Source organism: Chiloscyllium punctatum, chromosome 24 (assembly GCF_047496795.1).
Source record: "Chiloscyllium punctatum isolate Juve2018m chromosome 24, sChiPun1.3, whole genome shotgun sequence".
Taxonomy (NCBI): Eukaryota; Metazoa; Chordata; class Chondrichthyes; order Orectolobiformes; family Hemiscylliidae; genus Chiloscyllium; species Chiloscyllium punctatum.
In genome coordinates this window covers 1,935,701-1,960,297 of record NC_092762.1, presented here as the reverse complement: position 1 = coordinate 1,960,297, position 24,597 = coordinate 1,935,701, and the positions used below count along the sequence as shown (strand labels likewise).

Genomic DNA, 24,597 nt, shown 5'->3' with positions numbered 1-24,597 from the left:
GCAGCGCTTTTGTGGTTGCTGTGTTTCCAAACAACGTGCTCCAAAAAGCCGGAAGCGCCATCTGCGCAATAAAACATTTGACAGGGTTAGACGCACGACTTGATCGCCGTACCCGTGATGACTGGTGGATGTTGCCTGCAGCAAAACAACCAGTCTCAGTTGTTTTCACCAACAAATGCAAAACATGAAATATGTGCAGTATTAGGCAGACCTGGCACCGTCTCGGAGGAGAACCAGAGTTCACGCTTCAATTCAATCAAAGATTCGTTCGTGTTATTTTCCTGGATCTCTGTTGATACTCGTCACACGACTTCCAGAGGCAATTCGTTCGCTTGCTCACCTCTCATGCATCGACACTGGAGTTATCATATCACCAGCAATATCATAGAGCCATTAATAAAAGCAAATTACTGCGGATGCTGGAATCTGAAACCAAAAGAGAAAATGCTGGAAAATCTCTGCAGGTCTGGCACCATCTGCAAGGAGAGAAAAGAGCTGACGTTTCCAGTCTAACTGATTAAAGATTAAGATAAAAACAAAGGGGGAGTATTATGGAGCTATTTATACCACGCTGAGAGAATGTGAGTCAAGGCTCCAGATGCAAAGGTGATAATGACAGTGCATGGAGAGATTAAAGGGAGATTAAGAGGCGTGAATGACCCAGGCTGAAGGCAGCGCTATGTGACAAAATATGTGAGGGAATGGTGAAGCAGAGACAAAATGGAAAACAGGGGAGAAGGGTAGCAAAGCGGGAAGAGGATAGGAAAAAGGTATTGAGATAGTGGGGAGCGAGAGAAAGAGAGACAGTCAAGAAATAAGAGGTACAGAACAGTGAAAAAAAACACAACTAAAAAAGTTAAATAAAATAATTGAAATAAAATTACCTGAAGTTGTTAGAATTCAACAACTTCAGACAATTTTACTTCTTTTTTTTATTTATCTTTTTTATCATTTCACCTGCACTATCATAGAGCCATTAGATATGCACAGCACTGAAAACACAGTCTTCGGTCGCACTCGTCCATTCCGAACAGATATCCTCAACTGATCCAGACGCGATTGCATGCACTTGACCCATTTCTCTCTAACCCTTTCCTATTCAAGTACACGCCCAGATTCCTTAACAGTATTGGAATTATACCATCCATCACCAGCTCGTCTGATAACTTATTCCAGAAACGCACCACCATTGCGTGCAGCCGTTGCCCCTCACTGCCTTTCGAATTCTCACCCTCCCACACCAGATTTATACCCTCTAGTTCTGAACTGCCCCACCTGAGCGAAAGGAACTTGTCTATTTACCCGATTCATGCCCCTCATGATTGAAAAACCTCCGTAAGATCAGCTCCCAGCCTCTGACGCGCCAGGCGAAATAGTGAGCGAGTGTTCAGCCTGTAAACGTTTGCACCTTTTCCATTTTCAAATGTCGGATGATGTAGCATGCTGTCTGAAGCAATCATTTTAGCAGCTGACCTGTCGCTGACAAACTCTGCAGGAAGGCCTGACAACTTGCTAAATATGCTGTCAAACGAAGATTTCATAAGCAACATGAGTCATTGAGCAAAACGTGCAATTGACTTCTGAGCTGTTGCTGACACCAAAGCAACTGCGTCGTTCGGGAGCAGAAAGAACCCCACTGACAGATTACAATTCAAATGCATTTGGCATAAGGCTCGCCGCAGTTAATCAGCAGCACGTAATCCTGACTCCAAAGGTCTGTGAGTATCCAGAAGAACAGTGAGCGATCGTTGAAGGTACGGTTCTCCAGACGAAATTTGTCAACGTGAGAAGCTGCAGCTGAGCTGGTGGCGTTGCGATTGAAATTGCATGCGTCCGGACTTTGTGCTTAATTTTAGATATCAGAGCAAATAGTTAACTCGAGTATGCGCGTTCGGAAAAGTAAATGTTTTATTTTTGTTGAAAAGCTTTGCAACGAAAGGAAATACTTCAGACTATCGTGCGATCGATGAGAAGCAGAAAATGCAGAGCAGCCGTGGTTGTGAGCACCGGCAATATAGGCATTTGCTTTCGCCGGGCCGCCCGCGTTGGTCGGTTAGCTCAGCTGGTTAGAGCGTGGTGCTAATAACGCCAAGGTCGTGGGTTCGATCCCCACACTGACCACATGCAGCGCTTTTGTGGTTGCTGTGTTTCCAAACAACGTGCTCCAAAAAGCCGGAAGCGCCATCTGCGCAATAAAACATTTGACAGGGTTAGACGCACGACTTGATCGCCGTACCCGTGATGACTGGTGGATGTTGCCTGCAGCAAAACAACCAGTCTCAGTTGTTTTCACCAACAAATACAAAACATGAAATATGTGCAGTATTAGGCAGACCTGGCACCGTCTCGGAGGAGAACCAGAGTTCACGCTTCAATTCAATCAAAGATTCGTTCGTGTTATTTTCCTGGATCTCTGTTGATACTCGTCACACGACTTCCAGAGGCAATTCGTTCGCTTGCTCACCTCTCATGCATCGACACTGGAGTTATCATATCACCAGCAATATCATAGAGCCATTAATAAAAGCAAATTACTGCGGATGCTGGAATCTGAAACCAAAAGAGAAAATGCTGGAAAATCTCAGCAGGTCTGGCACCATCTGCAAGGAGAGAAAAGAGCTGACGTTTCCAGTCTAACTGATTAAAGATTAAGATAAAAACAAAGGGGGAGTATTATGGAGCTATTTATACCACGCTGAGAGAATGTGAGTCAAGGCTCCAGATGCAAAGGTGATAATGACAGTGCATGGAGAGATTAAAGGGAGATTAAGAGGCGTGAATGACCCAGGCTGAAGCCAGCGCTATGTGACAAAATATGTGAGGGAATGGTGAAGCAGAGACAAAATGGTAAACAGGGGAGAAGGGTAGCAAAGCGGGAAGAGGATAGGAAAAAGGTATTGAGATAGTGGGGAGCGAGAGAAAGAGAGACAGTCAAGAAATAAGAGGTACAGAACAGTGAAAAAAAAACACAACTAAAAAAGTTAAATAAAATAATTGAAATAAAATTACCTGAAGTTGTTAGAATTCAACAACTTCAGACAATTTTACTTCTTTTTTTTATTTATCTTTTTTATCATTTCACCTGCACTATCATAGAGCCATTAGATATGGACAGCACTGAAAACACAGTCTTCGGTCGCACTCGTCCATTCCGAACAGATATCCTCAACTGATCCAGACGCGATTGCATGCACTTGACCCATTTCTCTCTAACCCTTTCCTATTCAAGTACACGCCCAGATTCCTTATTAGTATTGGAATTATACCATCCATCACCAGCTCGTCTGGTAACTTATTCCAGAAACGCACCACCCTCTGCGTGCAGCCGTGGCCCCTCACTGCCTTTCGAATTCTCACCCTCCCACACCAGATTTATACCCTCTAGTTCTGAACTGCCCCACCTGAGCGAAAGGAACTTGTCTATTTACCCGATTCATGCCCCTCATGATTGAAAAACCTCCGTAAGATCAGCTCCCAGCCTCTGACGCGCCAGGCGAAATAGTGAGCGAGTGTTCAGCCTGTAAACGTTTGCACCTTTTCCATTTTCAAATGTCGGATGATGTAGCATGCTGTCTGAAGCAATCATTTTAGCAGCTGACCTGTCGCTGACAAACTCTGCAGGAAGGCCTGACAACTTGCTAAATATGCTGTCAAACGAAGATTTCATAAGCAACATGAGTCATTGAGCAAAACGTGCAATTGACTTCTGAGCTGCTGCTGACACCAAAGCAACTGCGTCGTTCGGGAGCAGAAAGAACCCCACTGATAGATTACAATTCAAATGCATTTGGCATAAGGTTCGTAGCAGTTAATCAGCAGCACGTAACCCTGACTCAAAAGGTCGGTGAGTATCCAGAAAAACAGTGAGCGATCGTTGAAGGTACGGTTCTCCAGACGAAATTTGTCAACGTGAGAAGCTGCAGCTGAGCTGGTGGCGTTGCGATTGAAATTGCATGCGTCCGGACTTTGTGCTTAATTTGAGATATCAGAGCAAATGGTTAACTCGAGTATGCGCGTTCGGAAAAGTAAATGTTTTATTTTTGTTGAAAATCTTTGCAACGAAAGGAAATACTTCAGACTATCGTGCGATCGATGAGAAGCAGAAAATGCAGAGCAGCCGTGGTTGTGAGCACCGGCAATATAGGCATTTGCTTTCGCTGGGCCGACCGCGTTGGTCGGTTAGCTCAGCTGGTTAGAGCGTGGTGCTAATAACGCCAAGGTCGTGGGTTCGATCCCCACACTGACCACATGCAGCGCTTGTGTGGTTGCTGTGTTTCCAAACAACGTGCTCTGGAAGCGCCATCTGCGCAATAAAACATTTGACAGGGTTAGACGCACGACTTGATCGCCGTCCCCGTGATGACTGCAGCAAAACAACCCATCTCAGTTGTTTTCACCAACAAATGCAAAACATGAAATATGTGCAGTCTTAGGCAGACCTGGCACCGTCTCGGAGGAGAACCAGAGTTCACGCTTCAATTCAATCAAAGATTCGTTCGTGTTATTTTCCTGGATCTCTGTTAATACTCGTCACACGACTTCCAGAGGCAATTCGTTCGCTTGCTCACCTCTCATGCATCGACACTGGAGTTATCATATCACCAGCAATATCATAGAGCCATTAATAAAAGCAAATTACTGCGGATGCTGGAATCTGAAACCAAAAGAGAAAATGCTGGAAAATCTCTGCAGGTCTGGCACCATCTGCAAGGAGAGAAAAGAGCTGACGTTTCCAGTCTAACTGATTAAAGATAAAGATAAAAACAAAGGGGAGTATTATGGAGCTATTTATACCACGCTGAGAGAAGGTGAGTCAAGGCTCCAGATGCAAAGGTGATAATGACAGTGCATGCAGAGATTAGAGGGAGATTAAGAGGCGTGAATGACCCAGGCTGAAGCCAGCGCTATGTGACAAAATATGTGAGGGATGGGTGAAGCAGAGACAAAATCGAACACAGGGGAGAAGGGTAGCAAAGCGGGAAGAGGAGAGGAAAAAGGTATTGAGAGAGTGGGGAGCGAGAGAAAGAGAGACAGTCAAGAAATAAGAGGTACAGAACAGTGAAAAAAAAACACAACTAAAAAAGTTAAATAAAATAATTGAAATAAAATTACCTGAAGTTGTTAGAATTCAACAACTTCAGACAATTTTACTTCTTTTTTTTATTTATCTTTTTTATCATTTCACCTGTACTATCATAGAGCCATTAGATATGGACAGCACTGAAAACACCGTCTTCGGTCGCACTCGTCCATTCCGAACAGATATCCTCAACTGATCCAGCCGCGATTGCATGCACTTGACCCATTTCTCTCTAAACCTTTCCTATTCAAGTACACGCCCAGATTCCTTATTAGTATTGGAATTATACCATCCATCACCGGCTCGTCTGGTAACTTATTCCAGAAACGCACCACCCTCTGCGTGCAGCCGTTGCCCCTCACTGCCTTTCGAATTCTCACCCTCCCACACCAGATTTATACCCTCTAGTTCTGAACTGCCCCACCTGAGCGAAAGGAACTTGTCTATTTCTCCGATTCATTCCCCTCATGATTGAAAAACCTCCGTAAGATCAGCTCCCAGCCTCTGACGTGCCAGGCGAAATAGTGAGCGAGTGTTCAGCCTGTAAACGTTTGCACCTTTTCCATTTTCAAATGTCGGATGATGTAGCATGCTGTCTGAAGCAATCATTTTAGCAGCTGACCTGTCGCTGACAAACTCTGCAGGAAGGCCTGACAACTTGCTAAATATGCTGTCAAACGAAGATTTCATAAGCAACATGAGTCATTGCGCAAAACGTGCAATTGACTTCTGAGCTGTTGCTGACACCAAAGCAACTGCGTCGTTCGGGAGCAGAAAGAACCCCACTGATAGATTACAATTCAAATGCATTTGGCATAAGGCTCGCCGCAGTTAGTCAACAGCACGTAATCCTGACTCCAAAGGTCTGTGAGTATCCAGAAGAACAGTGAGCGATCGTTGAAGGTACGGTTCTCCAGACGAAATTTGTCAACGTGAGAAGCTGCAGCTGAGCTGGTGGCGTTGCGATTGAAATTGCATGCGTCCGGACTTTGTGCTTAATTTTAGATATCAGAGCAAATAGTTAACTCGAGTATGCGCGTTCGGAAAAGTAAATGTTTTATTTTTGTTGAAAATCTTTGCAACGAAAGGAAATACTTCAGACTATCGTGCGATCGATGAGAAGCAGAAAATGCAGAGCAGCCGTGGTTGTGAGCACCGGCAATATAGGCATTTGCTTTCGCTGGGCCGCCCGCGTTGGTCGGTTAGCTCAGCTGGTTAGAGCGTGGTGCTAATAACGCCAAGGTCGTGGGTTCGATCCCCACACTGACCACATGCAGCGCTTTTGTGGTTGCTGTGTTTCCAAACAACGTGCTCCAAAAAGCCGGAAGCGCCATCTGCGCAATAAAACATTTGACAGGGTTAGACGCACGACTTGATCGCCGTCCCCGTGATGACTGCAGCAAAACAACCAATCTCTGTTGTTTTCACCAACAAATGCAAAACATGAAATATGTGCAGTCTTAGGCAGACCTGGCACCGTCTCGGAGGAGAACCAGAGTTCACGCTTCAATTCAATCAAAGATTCGTTCGTGTTATTTTCCTGGATCTCTGTTGATACTCGTCACACGACTTCCAGAGGCAATTCGTTCGCTTGCTCACCTCTCATGCATCGACACTGGAGTTATCATATCACCAGCAATATCATAGAGCCATTAATAAAAGCAAATTACTGCGGATGCTGGAATCTGAAACCAAAAGAGAAAATGCTGGAAAATCTCAGCAGGTCTGGCACCATCTGCAAGGAGACAAAAGAGCTGACGTTTCCAGTCTAACTGATTAAAGATAAAGATAAAAACAAAGGGGAGTATTATGGAGCTATTTATACCACGCTGAGAGAAGGTGAGTCAAGGCTCCAGATGCAAAGGTGATAATGACAGTGCATGGAGAGATTAAAGGGAGATTAAGAAGCGTGAATGACCCAGGCTGAAGCCAGCGCTATGTGACAAAATATGTGAGGGATGGGTGAAGCAGAGACAAAATCGAACACAGGGGAGAAGGGTAGCAAAGCGGGAAGAGGAGAGGAAAAAGGTATTGAGAGAGTGGGGAGCGAGAGAAAGAGAGACAGTCAAGAAATAAGAGGTACAGAACAGTGAAAAAAAAACACAACTAAAAAAGTTAAATAAAATAATTGAAATAAAATTACCTGAAGTTGTTAGAATTCAACAACTTCAGACAATTTTACTTCTTTTTTTTTATTTATCTTTTTTATCATTTCACCTGTACTATCATAGAGCCATTAGATATGGACAGCACTGAAAACACCGTCTTCGGTCGCACTCGTCCATTCCGAACAGATATCCTCAACTGATCCAGCCGCGATTGCATGCACTTGACCCATTTCTCTCTAAACCTTTCCTATTCAAGTACACGCCCAGATTCCTTATTAGTATTGGAATTATACCATCCATCACCGGCTCGTCTGGTAACTTATTCCAGAAACGCACCACCCTCTGCGTGCAGCCGTTGCCCCTCACTGCCTTTCGAATTCTCACCCTCCCACACCAGATTTATACCCTCTAGTTCTGAACTGCCCCACCTGAGCGAAAGGAACTTGTCTATTTCCCCGATTCATTCCCCTCATGATTGAAAAACCTCCGTAAGTTCAGCTCCCAGCCTCTGACGTGCCAGGCGAAATAGTGAGCGAGTGTTCAGCCTGTAAACGTTTGCACCTTTTCCATTTTCAAATGTACGATGATGTAGCATGCTGTCTGAAGCAATCATTTTAGCAGCTGACCTGTCGCTGACAAACTCTGCAGGAAGGCCTGACAACTTGCTAAATATGCTGTCAAACGAAGATTTCATAAGCAACATGAGTCATTGCGCAAAACGTGCAATTGACTTCTGAGCTGTTGCTGACACCAAAGCAACTGCGTCGTTCTGGAGCAGAAAGAACCCCACTGATAGATTACAATTCAAATGCATTTGGCATACGGCTCGCCGCAGTTAGTCAACAGCACGTAATCCTGACTCCAAAGGTCTGTGAGTATCCAGAAGAACAGTGAGCGATCGTTGAAGGTACGGTTCTCCAGACGAAATTTGTCAACGTGAGAAGCTGCAGCTGAGCTGGTGGCGTTGCGATTGAAATTGCATGCGTCCGGACTTTGTGCTTAATTTTAGATATCAGAGCAAATAGTTAACTCGAGTATGCGCGTTCGGAAAAGTAAATGTTTTATTTTTGTTGAAAATCTTTGCAACGAAAGGAAATACTTCAGACTATCGTGCGATCGATGAGAAGCAGAAAATGCAGAGCAGCCGTGGTTGTGAGCACCGGCAATATAGGCATTTGCTTTCGCTGGGCCGCCCGCGTTGGTCGGTTAGCTCAGCTGGTTAGAGCGTGGTGCTAATAACGCCAAGGTCGTGGGTTCGATCCCCACACTGACCACATGCAGCGCTTTTGTGGTTGCTGTGTTTCCAAACAACGTGCTCCAAAAAGCCGGAAGCGCCATCTGCGCAATAAAACATTTGACAGGGTTAGACGCACGACTTGATCGCCGTACCCGTGATGACTGGTGGATGTTGCCTGCAGCAAAACAACCAGTCTCAGTTGTTTTCACCAACAAATACAAAACATGAAATATGTGCAGTATTAGGCAGACCTGGCACCGTCTCGGAGGAGAACCAGAGTTCACGCTTCAATTCAATCAAAGATTCGTTCGTGTTATTTTCCTGGATCTCTGTTGATACTCGTCACACGACTTCCAGAGGCAATTCGTTCGCTTGCTCACCTCTCATGCATCGACACTGGAGTTATCATATCACCAGCAATATCATAGAGCCATTAATAAAAGCAAATTACTGCGGATGCTGGAATCTGAAACCAAAAGAGAAAATGCTGGAAAATCTCTGCAGGTCTGGAACCATCTGCAAGGAGAGAAAAGAGCTGACGTTTCCAGTCTAAATGATTAAAGATTAAGATAAAAACAAAGGGGGAGTATTATGGAGCTATTTCTACCACGCTGAGAGAATGTGAGTCAAGGCTCCAGATGCAAAGGTGATAATGACAGTGCATGGAGAGATTAAAGGGAGATTAAGAGGCGTGAATGACCCAGGCTGAAGGCAGCGCTATGTGACAAAATATGTGAGGGAATGGTGAAGCAGAGACAAAATGGAAAACAGGGGAGAAGGGTAGCAAAGTGGGAAGAGGATAGGAAAAAGGTATTGAGATAGTGGGGAGCGAGAGAAAGAGAGACAGTCAAGAAATAAGAGGTACAGAACAGTGAAAAAAAACACAACTAAAAAAGTTAAATAAAATAATTGAAATAAAATTACCTGAAGTTGTTAGAATTCAACAACTTCAGACAATTTTACTTCTTTTTTTTATTTATCTTTTTTATCATTTCACCTGCACTATCATAGAGCCATTAGATATGCACAGCACTGAAAACACAGTCTTCGGTCGCACTCGTCCATTCCGAACAGATATCCTCAACTGATCCAGACGCGATTGCATGCACTTGACCCATTTCTCTCTAACCCTTTCCTATTCAAGTACACGCCCAGATTCCTTAACAGTATTGGAATTATACCATCCATCACCAGCTCGTCTGATAACTTATTCCAGAAACGCACCACCATTGCGTGCAGCCGTTGCCCCTCACTGCCTTTCGAATTCTCACCCTCCCACACCAGATTTATACCCTCTAGTTCTGAACTGCCCCACCTGAGCGAAAGGAAGTTGTCTATTTACCCGATTCATGCCCCTCATGATTGAAAAACCTCCGTAAGATCAGCTCCCAGCCTCTGACGCGCCAGGCGAAATAGTGAGCGAGTGTTCAGCCTGTAAACGTTTGCACCTTTTCCATTTTCAAATGTCGGATGATGTAGCATGCTGTCTGAAGCAATCATTTTAGCAGCTGACCTGTCGCTGACAAACTCTGCAGGAAGGCCTGACAACTTGCTAAATATGCTGTCAAACGAAGATTTCATAAGCAACATGAGTCATTGCGCAAAACGTGCAATTGACTTCTGAGCTGTTGCTGACACCAAAGCAACTGCGTCGTTCGGGAGCAGAAAGAACCCCACTGATAGATTACAATTCAAATGCATTTGGCATAGGGCTCGCCGCAGTTAATCAGCAGCACGTAATCCTGACTCCAAAGGTCTGTGAGTATCCAGAAGAACAGTGAGCGATCGTTGAAGGTACGGTTCTCCAGACGAAATTTGTCAACGTGAGAAGCTGCAGCTGAGCTGGTGGCGTTGCGATTGAAATTGCATGCGTCCGGACTTTGTGCTTAATTTTAGATATCAGAGCAAATAGTTAACTCGAGTATGCGCGTTCGGAAAAGTAAATGTTTTATTTTTGTTGAAAAGCTTTGCAACGAAAGGAAATACTTCAGACTATCGTGCGATCGATGAGAAGCAGAAAATGCAGAGCAGCCGTGGTTGTGAGCACCGGCAATATAGGCATTTGCTTTCGCCGGGCCGCCCGCGTTGGTCGGTTAGCTCAGCTGGTTAGAGCGTGGTGCTAATAACGCCAAGGTCGTGGGTTCGATCCCCACACTGACCACATGCAGCGCTTTTGTGGTTGCTGTGTTTCCAAACAACGTGCTCCAAAAAGCCGGAAGCGCCATCTGCGCAATAAAACATTTGACAGGGTTAGACGCACGACTTGATCGCCGTACCCGTGATGACTGGTGGATGTTGCCTGCAGCAAAACAACCAGTCTCAGTTGTTTTCACCAACAAATACAAAACATGAAATATGTGCAGTATTAGGCAGACCTGGCACCGTCTCGGAGGAGAACCAGAGTTCACGCTTCAATTCAATCAAAGATTCGTTCGTGTTATTTTCCTGGATCTCTGTTGATACTCGTCACACGACTTCCAGAGGCAATTCGTTCGCTTGCTCACCTCTCATGCATCGACACTGGAGTTATCATATCACCAGCAATATCATAGAGCCATTAATAAAAGCAAATTACTGCGGATGCTGGAATCTGAAACCAAAAGAGAAAATGCTGGAAAATCTCTGCAGGTCTGGCACCATCTGCAAGGAGAGAAAAGAGCTGACGTTTCCAGTCTAACTGATTAAAGATTAAGATAAAAACAAAGGGGGAGTATTATGGAGCTATTTATACCACGCTGAGAGAATGTGAGTCAAGGCTCCAGATGCAAAGGTGATAATGACAGTGCATGGAGAGATTAAAGGGAGATTAAGAGGCGTGAATGACCCAGGCTGAAGGCAGCGCTATGTGACAAAATATGTGAGGGAATGGTGAAGCAGAGACAAAATGGTAAACAGGGGAGAAGGGTAGCAAAGCGGGAAGAGGATAGGAAAAAGGTATTGAGATAGTGGGGAGCGAGAGAAAGAGAGACAGTCAAGAAATAAGAGGTACAGAACAGTGAAAAAAAACACAACTAAAAAAGTTAAATAAAATAATTGAAATAAAATTACCTGAAGTTGTTAGAATTCAACAACTTCAGACAATTTTACTTCTTTTTTTTATTTATCTTTTTTATCATTTCACCTGCACTATCATAGAGCCATTAGATATGCACAGCACTGAAAACACAGTCTTCGGTCGCACTCGTCCATTCCGAACAGATATCCTCAACTGATCCAGACGCGATTGCATGCACTTGACCCATTTCTCTCTAACCCTTTCCTATTCAAGTACACGCCCAGATTCCTTAACAGTATTGGAATTATACCATCCATCACCAGCTCGTCTGATAACTTATTCCAGAAACGCACCACCATTGCGTGCAGCCGTTGCCCCTCACTGCCTTTCGAATTCTCACCCTCCCACACCAGATTTATACCCTCTAGTTCTGAACTGCCCCACCTGAGCGAAAGGAACTTGTCTATTTACCCGATTCATGCCCCTCATGATTGAAAAACCTCCGTAAGATCAGCTCCCAGCCTCTGACGCGCCAGGCGAAATAGTGAGCGAGTGTTCAGCCTGTAAACGTTTGCACCTTTTCCATTTTCAAATGTCGGATGATGTAGCATGCTGTCTGAAGCAATCATTTTAGCAGCTGACCTGTCGCTGACAAACTCTGCAGGAAGGCCTGACAACTTGCTAAATATGCTGTCAAACGAAGATTTCATAAGCAACATGAGTCATTGAGCAAAACGTGCAATTGACTTCTGAGCTGTTGCTGACACCAAAGCAACTGCGTCGTTCGGGAGCAGAAAGAACCCCACTGACAGATTACAATTCAAATGCATTTGGCATAAGGCTCGCCGCAGTTAATCAGCAGCACGTAATCCTGACTCAAAAGGTCGGTGAGTATCCAGAAGAACAGTGAGCGATCGTTGAAGGTACGGTTCTCCAGACGAAATTTGTCAACGTGAGAAGCTGCAGCTGAGCTGGTGGCGTTGCGATTGAAATTGCATGCGTCCGGACTTTGTGCTTAATTTTAGATATCAGAGCAAATAGTTAACTCGAGTATGCGCGTTCGGAAAAGTAAATGTTTTATTTTTGTTGAAAAGCTTTGCAACGACAGGAAATACTTCAGACTATCGTGCGATCGATGAGAAGCAGAAAATGCAGAGCAGCCGTGGTTGTGAGCACCGGCAATATAGGCATTTGCTTTCGCTGGGCCGCCCGCGTTGGTCGGTTAGCTCAGCTGGTTAGAGCGTGGTGCTAATAACGCCAAGGTCGTGGGTTCGATCCCCACACTGACCACATGCAGCGCTTTTGTGGTTGCTGTGTTTCCAAACAACGTGCTCCAAAAAGCCGGAAGCGCCATCTGCGCAATAAAACATTTGACAGGGTTAGACGCACGACTTGATCGCCGTACCCGTGATGACTGGTGGATGTTGCCTGCAGCAAAACAACCAGTCTCAGTTGTTTTCACCAACAAATGCAAAACATGAAATATGTGCAGTATTAGGCAGACCTGGCACCGTCTCGGAGGAGAACCAGAGTTCACGCTTCAATTCAATCAAAGATTCGTTTGTGTTATTTTCCTGGATCTCTGTTGATACTCGTCACACGACTTCCAGAGGCAATTCGTTCGCTTGCTCACCTCTCATGCATCGACACTGGAGTTATCATATCACCAGCAATATCATAGAGCCATTAATAAAAGCAAATTACTGCGGATGCTGGAATCTGAAACCAAAAGAGAAAATGCTGGAAAATCTCTGCAGGTCTGGCACCATCTGCAAGGAGAGAAAAGAGCTGACGTTTCCAGTCTAACTGATTAAAGATTAAGATAAAAACAAAGGGGGAGTATTATGGAGCTATTTATACCACGCTGAGAGAATGTGAGTCAAGGCTCCAGATGCAAAGGTGATAATGACAGTGCATGGAGAGATTAAAGGGAGATTAAGAGGCGTGAATGACCCAGGCTGAAGGCAGCGCTATGTGACAAAATATGTGAGGGAATGGTGAAGCAGAGACAAAATGGTAAACAGGGGAGAAGGGTAGCAAAGCGGGAAGAGGATAGGAAAAAGGTATTGAGATAGTGGGGAGCGAGAGAAAGAGAGACAGTCAAGAAATAAGAGGTACAGAACAGTGAAAAAAAACACAACTAAAAAAGTTAAATAAAATAATTGAAATAAAATTACCTGAAGTTGTTAGAATTCAACAACTTCAGACAATTTTACTTCTTTTTTTTATTTATCTTTTTTATCATTTCACCTGCACTATCATAGAGCCATTAGATATGCACAGCACTGAAAACACAGTCTTCGGTCGCACTCGTCCATTCCGAACAGATATCCTCAACTGATCCAGACGCGATTGCATGCACTTGACCCATTTCTCTCTAACCCTTTCCTATTCAAGTACACGCCCAGATTCCTTAACAGTATTGGAATTATACCATCCATCACCAGCTCGTCTGATAACTTATTCCAGAAACGCACCACCATTGCGTGCAGCCGTTGCCCCTCACTGCCTTTCGAATTCTCACCCTCCCACACCAGATTTATACCCTCTAGTTCTGAACTGCCCCACCTGAGCGAAAGGAACTTGTCTATTTACCCGATTCATGCCCCTCATGATTGAAAAACCTCCGTAAGATCAGCTCCCAGCCTCTGACGCGCCAGGCGAAATAGTGAGCGAGTGTTCAGCCTGTAAACGTTTGCACCTTTTCCATTTTCAAATGTCGGATGATGTAGCATGCTGTCTGAAGCAATCATTTTAGCAGCTGACCTGTCGCTGACAAACTCTGCAGGAAGGCCTGACAACTTGCTAAATATGCTGTCAAACGAAGATTTCATAAGCAACATGAGTCATTGAGCAAAACGTGCAATTGACTTCTGAGCTGTTGCTGACACCAAAGCAACTGCGTCGTTCGGGAGCAGAAAGAACCCCACTGACAGATTACAATTCAAATGCATTTGGCATAAGGCTCGCCGCAGTTAATCAGCAGCACGTAATCCTGACTCTAAAGGTCTGTGAGTATCCAGAAGAACAGTGAGCGATCGTTGAAGGTACGGTTCTCCAGACGAAATTTGTCAACGTGAGAAGCTGCAGCTGAGCTGGTGGCGTTGCGATTGAAATTGCATGCGTCCGGACTTTGTGCTTAATTTTAGATATCAGAGCAAATAGTTAACTCGAGTATGCGCGTTCGGAAAAGTAAATGTTTTATTTTTGTTGAAAAGCTTTGCAACGAAAGGAAATACTTCAGACTATCGTGCGATCGATGAGAAGCAGAAAATGCAGAGCAGCCGTGGTTGTGAGCACCGGCAATATAGGCATTTGCTTTCGCCGGGCCGCCCGCGTTGGTCGGTTAGCTCAGCTGGTTAGAGCGTGGTGCTAATAACGCCAAGGTCGTGGGTTCGATCCCCACACTGACCACATGCAGCGCTTTTGTGGTTGCTGTGTTTCCAAACAACGTGCTCCAAAAAGCCGGAAGCGCCATCTGCGCAATAAAACATTTGACAGGGTTAGACGCACGACTTGATCGCCGTACCCGTGATGACTGGTGGATGTTGCCTGCAGCAAAACAACCAGTCTCAGTTGTTTTCACCAACAAATACAAAACATGAAATATGTGCAGTATTAGGCAGACCTGGCACCGTCTCGGAGGAGAACCAGAGTTCACGCTTCAATTCAATCAAAGATTCGTTCGTGTTATTTTCCTGGATCTCTGTTGATACTCGTCACACGACTTCCAGAGGCAATTCGTTCGCTTGCTCACCTCTCATGCATCGACACTGGAGTTATCATATCACCAGCAATATCATAGAGCCATTAATAAAAGCAAATTACTGCGGATGCTGGAATCTGAAACCAAAAGAGAAAATGCTGGAAAATCTCTGCAGGTCTGGCACCATCTGCAAGGAGAGAAAAGAGCTGACGTTTCCAGTCTAACTGATTAAAGATTAAGATAAAAACAAAGGGGGAGTATTATGGAGCTATTTATACCACGCTGAGAGAATGTGAGTCAAGGCTCCAGATGCAAAGGTGATAATGACAGTGCATGGAGAGATTAAAGGGAGATTAAGAGGCGTGAATGACCCAGGCTGAAGCCAGCGCTATGTGACAAAATATGTGAGGGAATGGTGAAGCAGAGACAAAATGGTAAACAGGGGAGAAGGGTAGCAAAGCGGGAAGAGGATAGGAAAAAGGTATTGAGATAGTGGGGAGCGAGAGAAAGAGAGACAGTCAAGAAATAAGAGGTACAGAACAGTGAAAAAAAAACACAACTAAAAAAGTTAAATAAAATAATTGAAATAAAATTACCTGAAGTTGTTAGAATTCAACAACTTCAGACAATTTTACTTCTTTTTTTTATTTATCTTTTTTATCATTTCACCTGCACTATCATAGAGCCATTAGATATGGACAGCACTGAAAACACAGTCTTCGGTCGCACTCGTCCATTCCGAACAGATATCCTCAACTGATCCAGACGCGATTGCATGCACTTGACCCATTTCTCTCTAACCCTTTCCTATTCAAGTACACGCCCAGATTCCTTATTAGTATTGGAATTATACCATCCATCACCAGCTCGTCTGGTAACTTATTCCAGAAACGCACCACCCTCTGCGTGCAGCCGTGGCCCCTCACTGCCTTTCGAATTCTCACCCTCCCACACCAGATTTATACCCTCTAGTTCTGAACTGCCCCACCTGAGCGAAAGGAACTTGTCTATTTACCCGATTCATGCCCCTCATGATTGAAAAACCTCCGTAAGATCAGCTCCCAGCCTCTGACGCGCCAGGCGAAATAGTGAGCGAGTGTTCAGCCTGTAAACGTTTGCACCTTTTCCATTTTCAAATGTCGGATGATGTAGCATGCTGTCTGAAGCAATCATTTTAGCAGCTGACCTGTCGCTGACAAACTCTGCAGGAAGGCCTGACAACTTGCTAAATATGCTGTCAAACGAAGATTTCATAAGCAACATGAGTCATTGAGCAAAACGTGCAATTGACTTCTGAGCTGCTGCTGACACCAAAGCAACTGCGTCGTTCGGGAGCAGAAAGAACCCCACTGATAGATTACAATTCAAATGCATTTGGCATAAGGTTCGTAGCAGTTAATCAGCAGCACGTAACCCTGACTCAAAAGGTCGGTGAGTATCCAGAAAAACAGTGAGCGATCGTTGAAGGTACGGTTCTCCAGACGAAATTTGTCAACGTGAGAAGCTGCAGCTGAGCTGGTGGCGTTGCGATTGAAATTGCATGCGTCCGGACTTTGTGCTTAATTTGAGATATCAGAGCAAATGGTTAACTCGAGTATGCGCGTTCGGAAAAGTAAATGTTTTATTTTTGTTGAAAATCTTTGCAACGAAAGGAAATACTTCAGACTATCGTGCGATCGATGAGAAGCAGAAAATGCAGAGCAGCCGTGGTTGTGAGCACCGGCAATATAGGCATTTGCTTTCGCTGGGCCGACCGCGTTGGTCGGTTAGCTCAGCTGGTTAGAGCGTGGTGCTAATAACGCCAAGGTCGTGGGTTCGATCCCCACACTGACCACATGCAGCGCTTGTGTGGTTGCTGTGTTTCCAAACAACGTGCTCCGGAAGCGCCATCTGCGCAATAAAACATTTGACAGGGTTAGACGCACGACTTGATCGCCGTCCCCGTGATGACTGCAGCAAAACAACCCATCTCAGTTGTTTTCACCAACAAATGCAAAACATGAAATATGTGCAGTCTTAGGCAGACCTGGCACCGTCTCGGAGGAGAACCAGAGTTCACGCTTCAATTCAATCAAAGATTCGTTCGTGTTATTTTCCTGGATCTCTGTTAATACTCGTCACACGACTTCCAGAGGCAATTCGTTCGCTTGCTCACCTCTCATGCATCGACACTGGAGTTATCATATCACCAGCAATATCATAGAGCCATTAATAAAAGCAAATTACTGCGGATGCTGGAATCTGAAACCAAAAGAGAAAATGCTGGAAAATCTCTGCAGGTCTGGCACCATCTGCAAGGAGAGAAAAGAGCTGACGTTTCCAGTCTAACTGATTAAAGATAAAGATAAAAACAAAGGGGAGTATTATGGAGCTATTTATACCACGCTGAGAGAAGGTGAGTCAAGGCTCCAGATGCAAAGGTGATAATGACAGTGCATGCAGAGATTAGAGGGAGATTAAGAGGCGTGAATGACCCAGGCTGAAGCCAGCGCTATGTGACAAAATATGTGAGGGATGGGTGAAGCAGAGACAAAATCGAACACAGGGGAGAAGGGTAGCAAAGCGGGAAGAGGAGAGGAAAAAGGTATTGAGAGAGTGGGGAGCGAGAGAAAGAGAGACAGTCAAGAAATAAGAGGTACAGAACAGTGAAAAAAAAACACAACTAAAAAAGTTAAATAAAATAATTGAAATAAAATTACCTGAAGTTGTTAGAATTCAACAACTTCAGACAATTTTACTTCTTTTTTTTATTTATCTTTTTTATCATTTCACCTGTACTATCATAGAGCCATTAGATATGGACAGCACTGAAAACACCGTCTTCGGTCGCACTCGTCCATTCCGAACAGATATCCTCAACTGATCCAGCCGCGATTGCATGCACTTGACCCATTTCTCTCTAAACCTTTCCTATTCAAGTACACGCCCAGATTCCTTATTAGTATTGGAATTATACCATCCATCACCGGCTCGTCTGGTAACTTATTCCAGAAACGCACCACCCTCTGCGTGCAGCCGTTGCCCCTCACTGCCTTTCGAATTCTCACCCTCCCACACCAGATTTATACCCTCTAGTTCTGAACTGCCCCACCTGAGCGAAAGGAACTTGTCTATTTCTCCGATTCATTCCCCTCATGATTGAAAAACCTCCGTAAGATCAGCTCCCAGCCTCTGACGTGCCAGGCGAAATAGTGAGCGAGTGTTCAGCCTGTAAACGTTTGCACCTTTTCCATTTTCAAATGTCGGATGATGTAGCATGCTGTCTGAAGCAATCATTTTAGCAGCTGACCTGTCGCTGACAAACTCTGCAGGAAGGCCTGACAACTTGCTAAATATGCTGTCAAACGAAGATTTCATAAGCAACATGAGTCATTGCGCAAAACGTGCAATTGACTTCTGAGCTGTTGCTGACACCAAAGCAACTGCGTCGTTCGGGAGCAGAAAGAACCCCACTGATAGATTACAATTCAAATGCATTTGGCATAAGGCTCGCCGCAGTTAGTCAACAGCACGTAATCCTGACTCCAAAGGTCTGTGAGTATCCAGAAGAACAGTGAGCGATCGTTGAAGGTACGGTTCTCCAGACGAAATTTGTCAACGTGAGAAGCTGCAGCTGAGCTGGTGGCGTTGCGATTGAAATTGCATGCGTCCGGACTTTGTGCTTAATTTTAGATATCAGAGCAAATAGTTAACTCGAGTATGCGCGTTCGGAAAAGTAAATGTTTTATTTTTGTTGAAAATCTTTGCAACGAAAGGAAATACTTCAGACTATCGTGCGATCGATGAGAAGCAGAAAATGCAGAGCAGCCGTGGTTGTGAGCACCGGCAATATAGGCATTTGCTTTCGCTGGGCCGCCCGCGTTGGTCGGTTAGCTCAGCTGGTTAGAGCGTGGTGCTAATAACGCCAAGGTCGTGGGTTCGATCCCCACACTGACCACATGCAGCGCTTTTGTGGTTGCTGTGTTTCCAAACAACGTGCTCCAAAAAGCCGGAAGCGCCATCTGCGCAATAAAACATTTGACAGGGTTAGACGCACGACTTGATCGCCGTCCCCGTGATGACTGCAGCAAAACAACCAATCTCTGTTGTTTTCACCAACAAATGCAAAACATGAAATATGTGCAGTCTTAGGCAGACCTGGCACCGTCTCGGAGGAGAACCAGAGTTCACGCTTCAATTCAATCAAAGATTCGTTCGTGTTATTTTCCTGGATCTCTGTTGATACTCGTCACACGACTTCCAGAGGCAATTCGTTCGCTTGCTCACCTCTCATGCATCGACACTGGAGTTATCATATCACCAGCAATATCATAGAGCCATTAATAAAAGCAAATTACTGCGGATGCTGGAATCTGAAACCAAAAGAGAAAATGCTGGAAAATCTCAGCAGGTCTGGCACCATCTGCAAGGAGACAAAAGAGCTGACGTTTCCAGTCTAACTGATTAAAGATAAAGATAAAAACAAAGGGGAGTATTATGGAGCTATTTATACCACGCTGAGAGAAGGTGAGTCAAGGCTCCAGATGCAAAGGTGATAATGACAGTGCATGGAGAGATTAAAGGGAGATTAAGAAGCGTGAATGACCCAGGCTGAAGCCAGCGCTATGTGACAAAATATGTGAGGGATGGGTGAAGCAGAGACAAAATCGAACACAGGGGAGAAGGGTAGCAAAGCGGGAAGAGGAGAGGAAAAAGGTATTGAGAGAGTGGGGAGCGAGAGAAAGAGAGACAGTCAAGAAATAAGAGGTACAGAACAGTGAAAAAAAAACACAACTAAAAAAGTTAAATAAAATAATTGAAATAAAATTACCTGAAGTTGTTAGAATTCAACAACTTCAGACAATTTTACTTCTTTTTTTTTATTTATCTTTTTTATCATTTCACCTGTACTATCATAGAGCCATTAGATATGGACAGCACTGAAAACACCGTCTTCGGTCGCACTCGTCCATTCCGAACAGATATCCTCAACTGATCCAGCCGCGATTGCATGCACTTGACCCATTTCTCTCTAAACCTTTCCTATTCAAGTACACGCCCAGATTCCTTATTAGTATTGGAATTATACCATCCATCACCGGCTCGTCTGGTAACTTATTCCAGAAACGCACCACCCTCTGCGTGCAGCCGTTGCCCCTCACTGCCTTTCGAATTCTCACCCTCCCACACCAGATTTATACCCTCTAGTTCTGAACTGCCCCACCTGAGCGAAAGGAACTTGTCTATTTCCCCGATTCATTCCCCTCATGATTGAAAAACCTCCGTAAGTTCAGCTCCCAGACTCTGACGTGCCAGGCGAAATAGTGAGCGAGTGTTCAGCCTGTAAACGTTTGCACCTTTTCCATTTTCAAATGTACGATGATGTAGCATGCTGTCTGAAGCAATCATTTTAGCAGCTGACCTGTCGCTGACAAACTCTGCAGGAAGGCCTGACAACTTGCTAAATATGCTGTCAAACGAAGATTTCATAAGCAACATGAGTCATTGCGCAAAACGTGCAATTGACTTCTGAGCTGTTGCTGACACCAAAGCAACTGCGTCGTTCTGGAGCAGAAAGAACCCCACTGATAGATTACAATTCAAATGCATTTGGCATACGGCTCGCCGCAGTTAGTCAACAGCACGTAATCCTGACTCCAAAGGTCTGTGAGTATCCAGAAGAACAGTGAGCGATCGTTGAAGGTACGGTTCTCCAGACGAAATTTGTCAACGTGAGAAGCTGCAGCTGAGCTGGTGGCGTTGCGATTGAAATTGCATGCGTCCGGACTTTGTGCTTAATTTTAGATATCAGAGCAAATAGTTAACTCGAGTATGCGCGTTCGGAAAAGTAAATGTTTTATTTTTGTTGAAAATCTTTGCAACGAAAGGAAATACTTCAGACTATCGTGCGATCGATGAGAAGCAGAAAATGCAGAGCAGCCGTGGTTGTGAGCACCGGCAATATAGGCATTTGCTTTCGCTGGGCCGCCCGCGTTGGTCGGTTAGCTCAGCTGGTTAGAGCGTGGTGCTAATAACGCCAAGGTCGTGGGTTCGATCCCCACACTGACCACATGCAGCGCTTTTGTGGTTGCTGTGTTTCCAAACAACGTGCTCCAAAAAGCCGGAAGCGCCATCTGCGCAATAAAACATTTGACAGGGTTAGACGCACGACTTGATCGCCGTACCCGTGATGACTGGTGGATGTTGCCTGCAGCAAAACAACCAGTCTCAGTTGTTTTCACCAACAAATACAAAACATGAAATATGTGCAGTATTAGGCAGACCTGGCACCGTCTCGGAGGAGAACCAGAGTTCACGCTTCAATTCAATCAAAGATTCGTTCGTGTTATTTTCCTGGATCTCTGTTGATACTCGTCACACGACTTCCAGAGGCAATTCGTTCGCTTGCTCACCTCTCATGCATCGACACTGGAGTTATCATATCACCAGCAATATCATAGAGCCATTAATAAAAGCAAATTACTGCGGATGCTGGAATCTGAAACCAAAAGAGAAAATGCTGGAAAATCTCTGCAGGTCTGGAACCATCTGCAAGGAGAGAAAAGAGCTGACGTTTCCAGTCTAAATGATTAAAGATTAAGATAAAAACAAAGGGGGAGTATTATGGAGCTATTTCTACCACGCTGAGAGAATGTGAGTCAAGGCTCCAGATGCAAAGGTGATAATGACAGTGCATGGAGAGATTAAAGGGAGATTAAGAGGCGTGAATGACCCAGGCTGAAGGCAGCGCTATGTGACAAAATATGTGAGGGAATGGTGAAGCAGAGACAAAATGGAAAACAGGGGAGAAGGGTAGCAAAGTGGGAAGAGGATAGGAAAAAGGTATTGAGATAGTGGGGAGCGAGAGAAAGAGAGACAGTCAAGAAATAAGAGGTACAGAACAGTGAAAAAAAACACAACTAAAAAAGTTAAATAAAATAATTGAAATAAAATTACCTGAAGTTGATAGAATTCAACAACTTCAGACAATTTTACTTCTTTTTTTTATTTATCTTTTTTATCATTTCACCTGCACTATCATAGAGCCATTAGATATGGACAGCACTGAAAACACAGTCTTCGGTCGCACTCGTCCATTCCGAACAGATATCCTCAACTGATCCAGACGCGATTGCATGCACTTGACCCATTTCTCTCTAACCCTTTCCTATTCAAGTACACGCCCAGATTCCTTAACAGTATTGGAATTATACCATCCATCACCAGCTCGTCTCGTAACTTATTCCAGAAACGCACCACCCTCTGCGTGCAGCCGTTGCCCCTCACTGCCTTTCGAATTCTCACCCTCCCACACCAGATTTATACCCTCTAGTTCTGAACTGCCCCACCTGAGCGAAAGGAACTTGTCTATTTACCCGATTCATGCCCCTCATGATTGAAAAACCTCCGTAAGATCAGCTCCCAGCCTCTGACGCGCCAGGCGAAATAGTGAGCGAGTGTTCAGCCTGTAAACGTTTGCACCTTTTCCATTTTCAAATGTCGGATGATGTAGCATGCTGTCTGAAGCAATCATTTTAGCAGCTGACCTGTCGCTGACAAACTCTGCAGGAAGGCCTGACAACTTGCTAAATATGCTGTCAAACGAAGATTTCATAAGCAACATGAGTCATTGAGCAAAACGTGCAATTGACTTCTGAGCTGCTGCTGACACCAAAGCAACTGCGTCGTTCGGGAGCAGAAAGAACCCCACTGATAGATTACAATTCAAATGCATTTGGCATAAGGTTCGTAGCAGTTAATCAGCAGCACGTAACCCTGACTCAAAAGGTCGGTGAGTATCCAGAAAAACAGTGAGCGATCGTTGAAGGTACGGTTCTCCAGACGAAATTTGTCAACGTGAGAAGCTGCAGCTGAGCTGGTGGCGTTGCGATTGAAATTGCATGCGTCCGGACTTTGTGCTTAATTTGAGATATCAGAGCAAATAGTTAACTCGAGTATGCGCGTTCGGAAAAGTAAATGTTTTATTTTTGTTGAAAAGCTTTGCAACGAAAGGAAATACTTCAGACAGACTATCGTGCAATCGATGAGAAGCAGAAAATGCAGAGCAGCCGTGGTTGTGAGCACCGGCAATATAGGCTTTCGCTGGGCCGCCCGCGTTGGTCGGTTAGCTCAGCCGGTTAGAGCGTGGTGCTAATAACGCCAAGATCGTGGGTTCGATCCCCACACTGACCACCTGCCGCGCTTGTGTGGTTGCGGTGTTTTCAAACAACGTGCTCCAGAAAGCCGGAAGCGCCATCTGCGCAATAAAACATTTGACAGGGTTAGACGCACGACTTGATCGCCGTCCCCGTGATGACTGCAGCAAAACAACCAATCACAGTTTCTTTCACCAACAAATGCAAAACATGAAATTTGTGCAGTATTAGGCAGACCTGGCAACGTCTCGGAGGAGAACCACAGTTCACGCTTCAATTCAATCAAAGATTCGTTCGCGTTATTTTCCTGGATCTCTGTTAATACTCGTCACACGACTTCCAGAGGCAATTCGTTCACTTGCTCACCTCTCATGCATCGACACTGGAGTTATCATATTACCAGCAATATCATAGAGCCATTAATAAAAGCAAATTACTGCGGATGCTGGAATCTGAAACCAAAAGAGAAAATGCTTGAAAATCTCTGCAGGTCTGGCACCATCTGCAAGGAGAGAAAAGAGCTGACGTTTCCAGTCTAACTGATTAAAGATAAAGATGAAAACAAAGGGGAGTATTATGGACCTATTTATACCACGCTGAGAGAAGGTGAGTCAAGGCTCCAGATGCAAAGGTGATAATGACAGTGCATGCAGAGATTAAAGGGAGATTAAGAGGCGTGAATGACCCAGGCTGAAGCCAGCGCTATGTGACAAAATATGTGAGGGATGGGTGAAGCAGAGACAAAATCGAACACAGGGGAGAAGGGTAGCAAAGCGGGAAGAGGAGAGGAAAAAGGTATTGAGAGAGTGGGGAGCGAGAGAAAGAGAGACAGTCAAGAAATAAGAGGTACAGAACAGTGAAAAAAAAAGACAACTAAAAAAGTTAAATAAAATAATTGAAATAAAATTACCTGAAGTTGTTAGAATTCAACAACTTCAGACAATTTTACTTCTTTTTTTTATTTATCTTTTTTATCATTTCACCTGTACTATCATAGAGCCATTAGATATGGACAGCACTGAAAACACCGTCTTCGATCGCACTCGTCCATTCCGAACAGATATCCTCAACTGATCCAGCCGCGATTGCATGCACTTGACCCATTTCTCTCTAAACCTTTCCTATTCAAGTACACGCCCAGATTCCTTAACAGTATTGGAATTATACCATCCATCACCGGCTCGTCTGGTAACTTATTCCAGAAACGCACCACCCTCTGCGTGCAGCCGTTGCCCCTCACTGCCTTTCGAATTCTCACCCTCCCACACCAGATTTATACCCTCTAGTTCTGAACTGCCCCACCTGAGCGAAAGGAACTTGTCTATTTCCCCGATTC

The 24,597-nt window shown here is 44.7% G+C and overlaps 11 non-coding genes across 11 annotated transcripts; all 11 read left to right on the top strand.

Moving 5' to 3' along the window:
* The first annotated feature begins 2,047 nt into the window (after positions 1 to 2,047).
* trnai-aau (transfer RNA isoleucine (anticodon AAU)) lies at positions 2,048 to 2,121 on the top strand. Its single transcript has one exon. It is a non-coding gene; the product is annotated as a tRNA-Ile (tRNA).
* Positions 2,122 to 4,173: 2,052 nt separating this feature from the next.
* Positions 4,174 to 4,247, top strand: trnai-aau (transfer RNA isoleucine (anticodon AAU)). Its single transcript has one exon. It is a non-coding gene; the product is annotated as a tRNA-Ile (tRNA).
* Positions 4,248 to 6,276: 2,029 nt separating this feature from the next.
* On the top strand, positions 6,277 to 6,350 carry trnai-aau (transfer RNA isoleucine (anticodon AAU)). The gene has a single exon. It is a non-coding gene; the product is annotated as a tRNA-Ile (tRNA).
* A 2,038-nt stretch (positions 6,351 to 8,388) lies between these two features.
* trnai-aau (transfer RNA isoleucine (anticodon AAU)) lies at positions 8,389 to 8,462 on the top strand. The gene has a single exon. It is a non-coding gene; the product is annotated as a tRNA-Ile (tRNA).
* Positions 8,463 to 10,512: 2,050 nt separating this feature from the next.
* Positions 10,513 to 10,586, top strand: trnai-aau (transfer RNA isoleucine (anticodon AAU)). The gene has a single exon. It is a non-coding gene; the product is annotated as a tRNA-Ile (tRNA).
* Positions 10,587 to 12,636: 2,050 nt separating this feature from the next.
* On the top strand, positions 12,637 to 12,710 carry trnai-aau (transfer RNA isoleucine (anticodon AAU)). The gene has a single exon. It is a non-coding gene; the product is annotated as a tRNA-Ile (tRNA).
* Positions 12,711 to 14,760: 2,050 nt separating this feature from the next.
* Positions 14,761 to 14,834, top strand: trnai-aau (transfer RNA isoleucine (anticodon AAU)). Its single transcript has one exon. It is a non-coding gene; the product is annotated as a tRNA-Ile (tRNA).
* Positions 14,835 to 16,886: 2,052 nt separating this feature from the next.
* trnai-aau (transfer RNA isoleucine (anticodon AAU)) lies at positions 16,887 to 16,960 on the top strand. The gene has a single exon. It is a non-coding gene; the product is annotated as a tRNA-Ile (tRNA).
* A 2,029-nt stretch (positions 16,961 to 18,989) lies between these two features.
* Positions 18,990 to 19,063, top strand: trnai-aau (transfer RNA isoleucine (anticodon AAU)). Its single transcript has one exon. It is a non-coding gene; the product is annotated as a tRNA-Ile (tRNA).
* A 2,038-nt stretch (positions 19,064 to 21,101) lies between these two features.
* trnai-aau (transfer RNA isoleucine (anticodon AAU)) lies at positions 21,102 to 21,175 on the top strand. Its single transcript has one exon. It is a non-coding gene; the product is annotated as a tRNA-Ile (tRNA).
* Positions 21,176 to 23,224: 2,049 nt separating this feature from the next.
* On the top strand, positions 23,225 to 23,298 carry trnai-aau (transfer RNA isoleucine (anticodon AAU)). The gene has a single exon. It is a non-coding gene; the product is annotated as a tRNA-Ile (tRNA).
* Positions 23,299 to 24,597: the final 1,299 nt, after the last annotated feature.